Here is a 14,494-nt window from a genome sequence, read left to right as displayed (position 1 = left end):
ATATTTTGCCCCTTCAAGTTATAGCTTTAATTTTAGAAGAAGTAAGAACCTTGTTTGCATGGAAGTGTCTGCACAAATATTTTATACTTTGAAAAAGTTAAAGAAGGTGCTTCCAATAGTAGACTCTCGCTGTTGGATACCTAAGGAGGGGGATACTTCACAGATGGGAGCATATTTTTGCTCATGTTCAGATTTAAATGCTTTAAATGCTGGTACAGGAGATGTGACAGCAATTTTAAGGAAGACGATAAGATTAACCAAAATATTATAGTTGTTGGGATATGATAAAAATGTTAATTATTCCAAATTAGAATGGACAGTATTATTTTTATGTTTTTCCTATATATAGTCCAACCATCCTACAACAACTCACAATTCACACATTTCCAAGCATGAAAAGCATAACCTGACAAACTAGAAGATATGAAAACATTTTGTTGCAGAAGCAAGCCACTCCTGCACCTCTTAACATTTATAGCAAACTCAATGGTTCATTCTATGGTGAAGAACCATCTGGAGTACACAATAGGCTTCCACAGCAGAACATGCAGTTTTGATGAATTGTGATAAAAGAAACAGTGAAAAAGGTGCTTGAATGAGCATTCTTTATCAAAGTGAACAAAGTGTAGCTTTTCCTTTTTTTATTGATAAAACAGCAAAAACTTGGAGATCACGAATGTGTCCTGCAGTGAATAAGTGCTATTGGAAGATCCAGAATGACTGTAAAAACATTCACCGACCTGGACTACCACACTCAATAGGACATAAAGACTATAAAATGTTCATGTCTACTATTATCTAATAATCTAGCTAGACCTTCTCTCTCAACTTTCAACATCACATACATGTTCGCAAAGCTAAAATAAACTTTTATTGTGTGGTAAAAAAATCTCTCATTTCCTGTCTCTCCAAGGCAAGACTGCTACAAGTAAAGATGTCCTCCTCCCTCAGCTAGTCTGTGCTCTAATCTTCAATGACACTCTTTAGATTAGAACCTTACCCTACTCTAGCCCTAGATTTATAACTCTTAACTTCTAGGATTGAACCACACTGCATTACTCTTCATAAATCCAATTGGCTGACCATGCCTCAAGTAATCACCCTTCTCCTCAACTCTGTGATATTTAAACTCATCAACAGAGTGATTCCCCATATTTGCCAGCAGACTCACTGTAAAACAAACCCCATACTGCATCAGAGCCCTATGCACCTCCACCCTAAACTACTTTATCTCACATGCCAGACTGAAATGAGCACAATACGCTTTTACCGCCATTCCATCCAAAACTTAGAAATCCATCCCAAAACACATATATGAAACCATTTCTTTCCCTACCCTCAGGAAAGAGTTAAAATCCTATCTCGTCTCTTGAAGCAATTCAAATTTATATACTTCACCAAAGAGAATGCTACTTAGAACTTACATGGTCTAGCCTTAATCCTCCACTATTTATCAGTACATAATTTTGTTTGCAGAGACTTCTGTCTCTCTCTCTCTCTCTCTCTTTCACTCTCTTGCTATTTTAGACTAATGTAATCTTGTTCAGATTTTAACCTGTTAATAACCATTGCTAAAACACTACAAAGTCTCAACAAAACTCTTTGTTTTAATTATATGTTTTTTTCTTTCATTTTGTTCCCCTGCTGCTTTATTCTTTCTGGATACCCCATGGATGGTTCCCCATCCATTGCTGTGTTCCAGCCTTTCATACTGTTCACAGGCTATTTCTTTTCTAAGGCTGGGGCTGCTGTAGACCTTATGGGCATTTTGGAGTGTGTGTATGTATGTGGGGGGGGGGGTTGTGCCACTGACTGCTGACACTGAGTATCCCCCTCCCCTGTGTTCCCTTATTATATCTAAGGGCTTCTTCTCTTTATGGACCACACCTCCCCACAGGGAAGGCCTAGATGAATGCCACCCCACAGCAATGTGTACACCCATCCCTCCCTGCTAGCAACTCAGATACCTGAGTTGTTAATTCAGCCCAAGTCATCTGTGCCATACTTAGGGCTTTATCCCTTTATGCCATGGCACAGGCCTTGTTTTGTAAATTGTTTTAATATGAATTAAATATTTTTTTTTTTGTGGAATTTTCCAGCCAGTCTGAACCAAAAAAATGGTCCACACAGATTAGTGTTCTAAACGGAATAGAAATTATGAATAAACTGGTCTCACAAAAAAGTTGTTTTGCTAAACGTACATCATGGGTAAAGTATGTTGCCATGGCAATTGTATAAGGACACATTTGGCAGTTACATGTCCAAAAGCAATAATATAATAACAAAATGAAATATTCCTATTAAACTTGATTGGGGAACTACTCATTTTAAAAGAACTTCAGTATACACTGAATGTATACTTTCTGTTACACAATTGTAATATCATTACAATGTTCTGTTTTATGACTAATTCACAAACTATTAGCTGGACCCATGCAAACTTGCTTTGGTTTGAATGTTACATTTGTTATTTATTTATCTCAACAGAGATGTATTCTGCCGGAATTAGAAGGTAATCTTACAAAGATGTTTCTGTACTGTCAACAGAGATGTATTTTTAATATAGAGGATTATGATGGGTCTCCGATCGTAACCACATTATTGTACGTTTGAGACATGGATGCCAAGAAATTCACCTCGAGAGCGAATCTTGGCATCCATGCCAAGAACACATAATAATGGGTTATGATTGGTAAGACCCATGCTGTGCATGGATTCTTGTCTACTCCATGTACTATCAGTTACAAAAGAAAAAAGTGGTAATGTGTTTTATTGGCTTTGAAAGTCACTTAGTCAGTGCTTTTGCATAGACAGCAAGTAAAGAAAAAGTCAGGGGCAGTTTTTAAATACTGCTCTAAGTTAAATAAGTTACTCACAGACTAAAGTCTGCAAACTTCCATGGGTACAGGAGGAAAGATTTTCAAGGACAGAAGGAACATCTCTTCCCTAATACCCAATTGTAACAGCATTTAGTGGGTGTGTAACATTTGTTACGCACCTTTGAAAGCACAGTTATGGTCAGGTCTCTCCCTAAAGTTAAGCAATAATCTACAACCGTCTATGGGTATATCAGGATTTATCCACAATTGGTATGATGAGGGCAATGCTGAGTGATAAAACAAACCCAGTCATGGATAAATCCTGGTATACCCACAAACATGAATGGATTATTGTTCTTATACAATTACATTATTTAAGAAAGAAATTGCTTATTTTTCTTAAATAATGTATGTGTATAAGGGCACTTCAGTGTTCTTTCACATTGTCTTCCCTAGACTAATGTACTGTGCATGTGTGTTGGACTTATGTTCCTGTGCTTGCAAGTACATCAGTGCAGTGCAGGAGAAGGGACCTTGAAAACAGAATCTCCATTGCTGTTTATTTTTTTAACAGTTTGAAAAAAAAATACTTTTTTATGAGGGACAGTCCAAAGATGTAAGGAAAATCAGGTCGTCTTCTGTCTGTTTAGTTTTGCAGACTGCACCTGATTTTTCTTATATTTTGCACTGTCCCTCAGCATATACCAATAGAAAGTTTTGCTACTCAGTGGTATTTCAGTGGCTGGACTTTTTTCTGTTGGTAAATGCTGATTTACAATGGGTACACTGGTTGGGCTGTCCAATCAGTGTACTTATTTTTGAATAGTAATGAGTCTTTATTGTATAATAGCTTGTAAGAGGCTTATCTTTTTTCTGATTTTGGTTGAAATAAGATGAAATGTTTAGTTGAAGGAAATAAGTGCATGTCATCATGCATTATTCATGTGTTTTTTTGGGTTGCATGCAGAAAGATGATCCAGGAGCATTACATTATGCCACTCAGCTTTAGTAGGTGGCATACCTCTCAACCTCTCGGTGCAAGAAATCTGGACAAAACCAGAATAAAATGGGGGGACAAAGGCCCCGAAATAGGGACAGATTTTAAATACTGCTCCTATAAACTTAGAAAGTTGTTAGAATGGCAGATTTTACATTATTATATATTTTCTAAAGGATATAAAGTCTAAAACTCAAATGTCTGTCATTATTTAGTATTGTTTATTGACTTTAATCAATGATTTGCCAGAAAATCACACATTTTATGAGGAACAGATCAGAAATAAGACGCAAAAATCTGGATATTCTGCAAAAATCTGGGCAGTTAAGAGGTGGATGAGCATTAAGGTCAGATTATGGGGTAACCTGGATAACAGGATAAAAAATTGCCAGGGCTTAGGCTTAGTCATAAGCTGCAATTAAATGAAACCTGTTTGGCAAGCGCAGACATATTTTATACTCCTGGGGCTGGATCTACACCCTTGAAGGAAATGGCTTTGCTGGGCTTATACATGCTAGCAAAGAAATAAATAAATAAATACATGTGAATGTCCAAAGTGAGAAAGATATCACATGTTTGGGAATATTCTGGTACCAAGTGGGACAGGACACCAGATATATTGGTATGGTACATCTGGGGCTTACTCAGTGGCCACATGATTAACAGTAATGCACTGAAAGAGTATCAAGTCTAACCTAGGGTTTGCAGCAGTAGTTTGAAAGGTTAAATTGAATACTATTCTCCCAATACTCCAGCCTTACTCTTTACACAGAGTTTCACAGTGTAGCCCCTTAACTGAGTTTAAGCCTGAGTGGTTGAAAATAAGGCAGTTCAAGGAGCAAAATGGAGTGGTGATGAGGGGAGTTTTCCTTCTCTCTCCAACACAGTTGGTGATACAGTGTTCTGCAGCAGCTAAGAGTTAACAAGTTTCAGAGGATAAGTACAGTAGATCCTTTATTAATGGCACAATAATCAGTGTTACATTAAGAACAAGATAACATGAATTACTATAACATTTGTCATGTAGAATTACTGATTTAACAGTTCACAGGTACAATAGGTGGCATCAGTTTATTGTGAGGTATTTGAATGGGAAATGGTTTGCAGCGTTCGGACTTAAGGAATGGTAATCAGTATATTTTGACATCTATCTTGCTGGGGTAGTACAGGGTGAGATCAAGGTGAGAGAATTGCAGGAAAAGCACAGTATGGTTTGGGGCACAATATGATAGTAGTCAGATAGCCCTGTAACCACTTTGAGGGGAGGGGACTAGTAACACATGACAAGTAAAGAAGTTTCAGGGTTTTATTTACTTTATTGTATTTTGTTTGTATCTGTTTACTGGGTAGAATGATCACAAATGACCATTGGCAGGCTCAGTGTGGGTTATGCATTAACAAAACTAAAAGTTCTATATCAACACGGAATTAACATATAAAATACATGACTATAGGAAACTGTACATATACATAAATATAAAAATATAGGGGATTTAGAGTGTAAGCTTCAGATGGGGAGGAGAAAGGGGTTAAAGAGTAAGGCTGAGAGTAAGGGGTAACTGAAAGTAGAACCAATGGGAGAAGAAGAAGAAGAAGAAGAGTGAGAGAGACAAAAGACAGTTTGTACTGAAATGCAGGCAGCATAACATTCAGAGCAAGGCTTATTCAATGTGGGTGAATGCTACTGCTGACTCCTTTTCTCATTTTCAGTAGGACAGGTTCAGACAATTGGTGCCAAAAGTAGACCCAAAGCCTTATAGGATTCTAGAGCACATTCGAGACCTGATTGTCCATTTCATAGAAACAAGAGATGATGCAGTATGGCAAGTAAAATGGCCAGTACCTATAACACAGCTATTAAATTACATTTTTAGTTTAAAATAGTTGAGTATGTCTAGGTGCAGTGCTGTTGCACACATGGCACCAATTAGTTGGTACCAAAGGGCGTGAGGGTGGCAGGACGCCACCCATGCACTTGCAATTTAGAAATATGCTCCAATGTTGTACAAGAATGGAGGTCGGGAGAGATGTGCATTAGCCCATCAGGCTGAGTAATTTTGCATGGCTATGGGGAGTTCTGAAAGAGGTATGTAGTTTGGAGTAGGAACTGTGGCTGTTTTAGACAGCACACTTAATAGCATTTTGTGGTGTGTTCCAGATATCTGTGATAGTGCAGCACAGTAAGAGTGACAACTCTCCAGGGATTCTAGAGTTCAGTGATATTAAGCTAGACGCTGACGGGGTAGCTGTTCATGTGAGGAAGGGAAAAACAGACTAGCTATGAAAAGGATTAATGTAGAAGCTCGAGCTCCCAAAAGGATACAAGATGGGCTATACTTAGCTTAAGAAATACCAGGTGGTGTACCTGAGTGATGATGCACCATTCTAGTGTTACAAAGACTGCGTTTCCTTAGCTAGTTATACATTTAGGGCAGTCCTGAAAAAAAAACATAGCAAGGCTGGGTCTTGACATTAGCAAGTTAACAGCTAATTATTTTAGAATTGGAACTGCATCACATGCCCCCACAAAGGGACATCAGAAACTGAGGTACTGCACTTAGGTCAGAGATCGCAACCTTACAGAAAATATGCTAGATCATGATAACTAATCAGCATTCTCTTTTACAGGTATCATAAAGCTGGTGACACAGGTGTGGATTCTGGGGCATTGTTTTGTGCACCATACTGCCAGAGAATTGGGTGAATCTGGGTGGAACCTGGGTTTCAAAGATGAAGAAATGTGGGTCTGTTGGCTGGGAAGGAGAGGAATGCAGTGGAGGCACCTGCTAGCAACTTTAACAGAGTATTCTGAGTCATTACCTGAGACAAGTTTAATTGTATTACACATGGGTGTTAATGATGTGACAAGTAGCCACTATTGTACTTCAAAATAAATAAATAAATAAAATAACATTAAGCTTATGTGGTTGACTATAATTCCAAGACCAGTCTAGCAAGGAGCAAATAATGTCAAAGCAGTGGAAAGGGCTAAGAAGTTGACCAGGAGATTCATTAGACAACAGGTAAGAGAACTAGGAGGTCAGGTACTGGACGATACTAATTAATATCAGTTCACCAGAACTGTACAGAAGTGATGGAGATCACTTGGCACATTCAGGAATGAAGCTATTTATATAAATCCCTAAAGGAATCGCAAAGCTGGTAGATATACTTAGCACCTGGGGAAAAGATGGCATGTAGAACAAGCCATCTTCCAGTGGTGGAAGGGCAGACTTGGAAGACTAAAATAGGAACGGAGAGTGTTTGACCTGGGGAGGGGTGTAGGCTCAGACAGCTTGGCCCTCCTGTGGGTGGGCCACCCCATAGTGTAGCGAGCAGGCTGTGGACCACAGTCTGGGGTCCCACAACTGGCAGATAGCATTCAGACACTAGTATCTGGCTTAATGGTGACAAGGGAATGTAGGTGTTTGGTTGTAGATCCCTTCAGCCATTGCTGTTGGTTGACCATTTATTGGGACTGAGGTGGTACGTTATGGTCTGGTTGATCTGACTTCCTTTCAAGTTCTGTCCTTTGCACACATCTGAATATTTTTGGTTGGCATTGATTGGTCTGATTGGTATTGACCTCTGATTTGGCACTATCTGATACATAATTTGAGCTAATTGTCATAATAAATACATGGCTGTGGCCATCTTTTCCAAACAAAGGTGTGGTGTGATTTGTTAAATGATGTTCATGTTTATTTTCATCCAAAGGTAATGAGAGTGTGTCAAGGAATCGCAGACACAGCTATATTGCTTTGGGGAACATAGCATGCATTAGATTGGGGGAGAGGGGGTCAGGAAATCAGGAAGCGGGTTAGGATGAGGAAGTGGGGGGGGTGTAAAGGCAGATGGGTAGGCAGAGGAAGAATATAGAAAGTTACAGGTAGTTAGGCAAGACCTCTTTTCAACAACAGAGAAGGACAGAGAGAACACCCACCCTCCCTTTCTAGTAAACGCAGGAAGAGGTATAGACAGCATAAGCTGAGAAGTGGTAAGTGCTGACTGATATGAGTAGGTAGGTGATTGCTGACCTGTAAGGATGATCGCACTAGGGGTTGGGAAGGAATTTCCTGTTTTTTCACAACGGGTTTTCTGATTTTGCCTTTCTCTGCAAATGGTAGGTAGGGTAGGTAGGTTTTGCTTCCATGAAGGATGGAAAGACAGACTTGGAAGAATAAAACTGAAAAGGAGTGTGCTTGGCCTGGGGAGGTGTGCAGGCTCAGACAGCTTGGCCCTTCTCTGGGTAGACCTCCATGTAGCATAGCAGGCAGGCTGGGGGCTACAGCCTGGGGTCCCGCAAGTGGCAGATCCCTTTCAGCCACTGGATCTTGCTGAATGGTGACGGGACTGTTGGTGTTTGCTTGTAGATCCCTTCAGCCATTGGTATTGGTTGACCATTTACAGGGACTGCAGTGATATGTCATGGCCTGGTTGATTTGACTTCCAACTTCTGCCCTTCGCACACATCTGAATATTCTTTGTTGGCATTGATTAGTCTGATTGACATTGACTTCTGATTTGTCACTGATATGATACATAATTCGATTTGATTGGCATAATAAATAAATGGCTGTGGCCATTTCTTCCAAACAAATGTGTGGTGTGATTTATTAAATGATGTGCATGCTTATTTTCATCCAAAGGCAATAAGTAGTCCAAAAGGAAGAATTTTAAAGATACATGGGACAAAGCACGGCATGTTACACCAAAACAACAATAAGGGATGGAGACATTAACAATATAAACTAAAAGTAACACACCTAAACCTATACTTGTAGTACCCGATTAAAATAAACATATTATAACATAATACAAGTACAAATACTCCCCTCAACCTTTGAGCATTAAAAATCATACCACTTGCTTTCATACCTCTCAATCTCCTCCTAGCATCAGAAATTTGGACAAATCCACAAATAATGTGGGGACAAAGGCCCAGAGGGACAAAATTGAAATATTGCTTTAGAAAGTTGCTGGAAAGAAAGGTTTTGTGATACCATACATTTTCTGAAGGATATGAAATCTGAAACTCAAATGTCTGTCATTATTTAGTGAATTCAGTCCTCAGTGATTTGCCATAAAATCACAGATTTTATGAGGAATGGATGGACCAAAAATATGAGGCAAATATCTGGACAGAGAGGTATGCCTGCCTTTAAAATGATAGCAGGGGGGTTAGAAAGGGGACCACTTTCTTACTTGTCATAATTTACGGCCTTTATATAAACTCTACACAGACGGTGATACTGAATGTTTGTATAAACTTAGCTTAAAGGTATATACCTATAAACAGCTCTGACTTTATGAGCAACATAGAAATATTATGATGAACAAGTTTAAATCTAAAAGCAAAAATCATAGCGCTAAGCCTAAAGCTTACCTGGCAGTTGTGACAAATGTTAATTAAAATGCAGTGAAGCAGAGGGATCGTATAATATTAAAAAGGAATTGGCGTTGGAAAGTAGGAGCACAGCAGCAATCAGTGCACAGTTTTTTTTTTTTAATTTCTAACGGTGAAATTAATATAACTGAGGTTTTTAGTTTAGTTGGAAGCTATCTATCTATCTATATATATATATATATATATATATATATGAAATTTTGCAGGGCAGAGCATATCACGGGCAGTACAAAGGACTGAACTTGACTTTTTGCAAAAGTAAAGGCTTACCCTTATTCTTCATAAATTTGTCTCTTCCTGGTGGGTGACACTTTGTTGAAGTGTCTCGCGATTGTACCAAGGACGCCTATGCATTGTTACGTCTTAGCAACTCAAAGAGGAGGCGGGTATTTTATTGGATTTGTTGTCCCTATAAAGTAACGTTAGGTTATGTTGTAATTAAATAAAAACGTGGATTGGTATAATATTTAGCGTAGCTGGCTCTTATAAATTCGTACTGGTGTGTATTACTGTTTTTTTTAGTGTGTTTAGGATTATTTTGTACCGTTATTAGGACATAGAATCCTCTGCGTGTGTTTACTTTTAGTTTTGCAGTTCTCATTTTGTTATTTGAAGATTATGCAGAAACCCTGATCTTTTACAGATGGAAGAGGTGGAGTGAAATTTTGTGAGCAAGACAGGCGTACCATTTATGACATTGTCTATGGTATGTATTCTTAGCAGTTGTTCAGAATGGATTACTGTTATCGTATTTTCTGTTTGCTCGTAAGATTTGTGTTTGTGTGACATACATTAGTTTCAGCTCTCATGTATTTTCGAAAACGTATGCTGATGCAAAACTGCAGAACCTGTTATTCTAGCAACTTTCTTAGTTTAATACGAGCAATGTTTGAAATGTCTTTGACTTTTGACTTTGTACAGAATTCTTGTGCCAAGAGGTTTAAAACATGTTCCCTGTAATACCTCCTCTTCTTGGTCAGAGTAACATTTATTTTGGATCTTATTTGGATCAAGTAGCATTTAGGGAACCCTGTCAGGTGTCATTTTAGTGAAAATTTAATTAGTTCATTTGTGCATTATTAGAGTGTGTATTATTCACTGCGTGATTTTTTTTCCTGTGTAGACCATAATCCTGTTTGTAGTTGGAAGGACAAGCCTTGTTCTAGCCCTGTACTCCACTTCTGAGCTGTTGTCCTGTTTCCTGTAAATTGGTGATCTCAGGTTGCCTCTTAGCTTGCTTGAAAAAAAATGTGTGGAGTGTAAGTCACTCTGGGTTAACAACTTAGAGTGAATAGGCAAAATATTCTTTTATTTGATTTGAGATGTGCTTGTGTAAATTTGTATGTATGTGTGTAACATATATTTATTTCTTAAAATATGAAGATTTCTCAAACACCCTGACTGACATTTAAGTTGATATGAATAGGTCGTGGGTGTTGTGCTTCTTGCAGTGTAATAGAAGACATGGGTTTGTACTAGGCTAACTGCTCTTGTGGGTCATTTTAAGCTCAGCCAATTACCCCTTGTAAAAATCAAACCTTCTACGTTGTGACTGTAAAGTAAAAAAAAAAAAAAAACTTAACAATCCATACCAAACTCCCTCTAAATCGCAACACATGTCCATCATTCAGTGTAAGTAAGAAAGTACTTGTAGACCAGAAAACACGCACATGGCTCATGTAGTTTGTCCATGTTATTTATCCATCATAAAGAGCACTTATTTGTCATAATAGAAGGTCTTTATATGGTTAATCCAGTATGGGTAGTGGTAGGGAATGTCTATATAAGCTTAGTGTATTTATGTATTTAATAAGGTATTTATTCATAAACTGCCCTGAATCTTAGAAACCTAGTTTAGTGGAAATTAAATTAGCTCATTTACTGTTATAGTGTAGTGTTATTTTTCTTCACTTCCCCCCTTAAAATCAGTAGCTGTTTTAGCATTAAGTTCTGTATTTGAATGGGTGTTCAAGGCATCGGTCATCTTCTTTGGTAAAAAAAGTGTTTTCAGAATTGAGATCTATATTTGATTCTTGAAGTGGTGAACTTGCACATTCTAAAGCACTTTAGTCTGTGTGAAGGACTGAGTTTTGTATTACTCTCATCATTGTTAAAGCAGTGTATGTGTGGCAAGTCCGGTGTCTGTTAGAGGTGTAGCTTGTGCTTGAGATGCTACCACTGTAGTGTTGATTAATGCAGCAGGGCAGCCTTTATTTATATGGTGAGATATGCTTGCATTTCCTTTAGATTTGTAATGCAAGCTTTGAATAATTTTTTGTGTCTTCCCTCTTCCGCATTATCTGCCCACATTATTTTCAGTATGGTTTTGGAGGGAATAGGTCCACTTACTAATGACATATGTTATACTCAAGGCATTTTTTTCACATTGTATACTTGTTTTTGGCTGTTTGTGGCAGACAAATTTATTATGCTGCTGTTTTTGTGATATTTTATTTTACATAACTAGGTTATCTTTTCTTGGAGACATGATGTCAAAGGAAAAAACTTCAAAGACCAATACACGTTAGGTTCAAGCAAGGCACCCTTTATTACTTGCAGCAAGGAGACAAAGCATGTAGCCCAAGGTTTGTCTGAATTACTGGTGATTAGTATGTTATTCTTATACAGTTCTCTTCATGTCACACAGAAAATGTTACTATTCTATTGCTGACGTAGTTAGACACAGTTTTCTGTAAGTTCTACAGAAAATGTTACTAGACTTATTGCTGACTAGGTTAGATTATTTGCTAGCTTGCAAAACATTTTGAGAAAAAACAACCTGGCCTTGGGCTTATTTTAGCCCATTCCAACTTTTCAATTCTTCAGTTGTGCAGTTCTAATACATGTGTTACATTTTGTCTAGATTCAAGGTACATTTCTAGCTTTGGTGCAAGTAATGCTGACTATGGTTTATACTTTCAAGCGTCTATTGGTTTCTTTATCAATGCTTCTAGCAGCTGCATACTTTCTCATAGCATAAGCAGAAATGAATATCTCTAAGTTTCATGACATAAGCAGAAATGAAATGCTTCTTGTTAAGTTTCTAATAGCTGTGCAGATTCAGGCAGTGTGAACAGAATAAATGTATTAACTCTTTTAAACCTCGAATGCACTAAGCATACATATTTTTCTAACATTTATTCTACTTTCAAGATAAGCATAAACCAGTTTTTTCTTCCCCTAACCTCTTCCCACTCAGGATTTGCAGTTAAGAGAGTCATTCAGTTTAAGCTCATGAAAGCATTTTCAGTTTTTAGCAATTCAAGTTCAGTGTCTTGGTATAAGGTTTCTGAAACTGAAATGTCTACAAAGTCTTTAATCAGTCTTTTCATGCAGGGGATGCAGCAGCGCACACATACCACCAGTAGGATTGTTCCTACACAGATGGCAATCAGAATGTTCATCAAGATACTGCCCCACCCCCCAAACAATTTCTGGAAAAAGTCAGTCAATGGATTTGGTCCTGGTTTGGTCATAACTGACACCTGCTGAATTACCTCAAAATGGTTGTCTGTCTCATATTTGTGGTCAGGAATATACGAACAGCACTCCTCCTGGATTAAAGTGCTCTTGCCGCTACGGTGAAGTCAAGAGCCATGCGATTTTGAAGCACCACTGTTCTCATGGCAGTCAGTTCATCAGTCACCAGTTCTAGGGCAGAAAAGGTTGCATTGCTCATTATTTCGAGAAGCTTAGACAATTTTCTCAGTTCCCAGATTGATTTTCATTGCTCCATATGCTGGCAGTACACCTGCCCACGATATAACAGTATAGTCCATGTGTGTCAGTCCATCGCCCACAGCATGATGGTTTTTCCAGCGCGTATTGATTTGCCCCACTGGATTGATAGGTTTCTTGATCTCTCGAACATTCCGAATTTTCCCTTGAGGTAAAACTGCTGTGTGTTGTATGGCCGGAACCAGGTAGCCCAAAAAACAACTGCCAGACCAATTCTCAGGTAACCATTTATATGCTTTTCTACCACATACAAAGTAACAATCTTCTACTTTAGTAGTAACTTTACTATGCCCTGGCTCTGCATGAAACATTTTTTTGTCAATTATAGACAGTTGCTTATAGAGATCAGCATTATGTTTTACTTCTGTTGTCCTATGCATCATTTCAAAAAATGTATCATAGCTCGTGTTGCAATAGGATCTGGTGTTATCAGGTTTAGTGTAGCGTCTATAGGGAACAGTCACATTGCAGTTGCTCCAACCCACCTGAACTGTATCATTCTTTTAAAAACACACAGTTCCCTTCTGTCAAACAGACAAGTGCAATGCTACTTTTGTCTTATGTAACATCTAATGTATCATGAATTAGGTTTTCCCAGATCTTGTTGGCTCCTAGGGGAACTGAAGTTAACAGTAACCCCCCATATGCTGTTGGTAAAGCTGTGCAAACTCAGCAATTCGAAACGTTGAAAGTTTCAGCATATACATATTTTGATTGCCTGGTAAGTGTTAAAGTTTGCGTACCACTCTGCACGCTTGTTCAGTTCAAGTTGTGTGGCTGAGAAAAGGAATGGCCACAACAAAAAGATTGTCACTAGTACAGTCAACAGGATGGTTATGCAATACTTTTGTGGAAACGGTTGTTCTGCATTTCTGTTTTCTCCAACTCTTCCAAGTAGGTGTATTTGGATCTTACTGGATTCTGTCATTTTTTTTCTTTGGACACGTGCTGTTACTCTCTGCCCTAATAGGACCTTCAGCACCGATGGTTTCTTCACTGGGGTTGAGATGGATCAGTCCTATTGATCTGACCCACCTTTGTAGCCAGACTTTGTGCTGAGGGCCCCGATGGAGAGGTAAGATTTTTGTCCAACTCAAAGTTCTTAACCAGCTTGCAGTGCGTCAGGTGTATCCACGAAGCTCGTTCTGCTATCTTGACTGCAGTGGGTGTCGAAAGAAGCACCTGGTAGGGACCTTCCCACCTTGGTGATGAACAATTCTTCCTCTTGATGTTTTTGATCCACACCCAATCTCCGGGCGACACTGCCACTTCTGATGTCTCTGTTTGTTTTCTATCTGAAACAGAATTTGACTGCAACAGATGTTTAGAACTCAACAACTTTTTCATATTTTCATCTAGTGTGAAATCAGCTTCCTGGTCTGATGACATGAAGTTTCCACTGGGGTGTGTAATAAGCCCTTCCAAATAATTTTTCAAAAGGAGTCCATCCTTTTTGGCTGTAGGGACAGTTCTCATGCTCAACGGCGCCAGGGGCAAACAGTGTAACCAGTTTTTCCCTGTCTCAGCTATTAA

General features: G+C 38.6%; 2 protein-coding genes across 5 annotated transcripts in view; one reads left to right on the top strand and one right to left on the bottom strand.

Annotated features, from left to right (window-relative positions):
• STARD6 (StAR related lipid transfer domain containing 6) overlaps window positions 1-9,551 on the bottom strand; it is a 466,390-nt gene extending 456,839 nt beyond the window's left edge. The window contains exon 1 of the mRNA XM_044075145.1: window positions 9,494-9,551. The gene's annotated coding sequence lies outside the window, so the exon portion shown is untranslated. The remainder of the gene's footprint in view (window positions 1-9,493) is intronic.
• A 30-nt stretch (window positions 9,552-9,581) lies between these two features.
• Window positions 9,582-14,494, top strand: part of CCHR1.PART1H18orf54 (chromosome chr1.part1 C18orf54 homolog) — an 821,260-nt gene continuing 816,347 nt past the window's right edge. For 2 of the 4 annotated variants that reach the window (XM_044075097.1, XM_044075124.1), the window contains exon 1: window positions 9,591-9,929. The gene's annotated coding sequence lies outside the window, so the exon portion shown is untranslated. Of the gene's footprint in view, window positions 9,930-14,494 lie in introns of all 4 variants that reach the window. The other 2 variants (XM_044075106.1, XM_044075115.1) reach the window with 2 other exon arrangements.

The sequence above is a fragment of the Protopterus annectens genome, chromosome 1.part1 (genome assembly GCF_019279795.1).
Source record: "Protopterus annectens isolate FY-2018-M chromosome 1.part1, PAN1.0, whole genome shotgun sequence".
Taxonomy (NCBI): domain Eukaryota; kingdom Metazoa; phylum Chordata; order Ceratodontiformes; family Protopteridae; genus Protopterus; species Protopterus annectens.
This window is presented reverse-complemented; position numbering and strand designations above follow the sequence as displayed.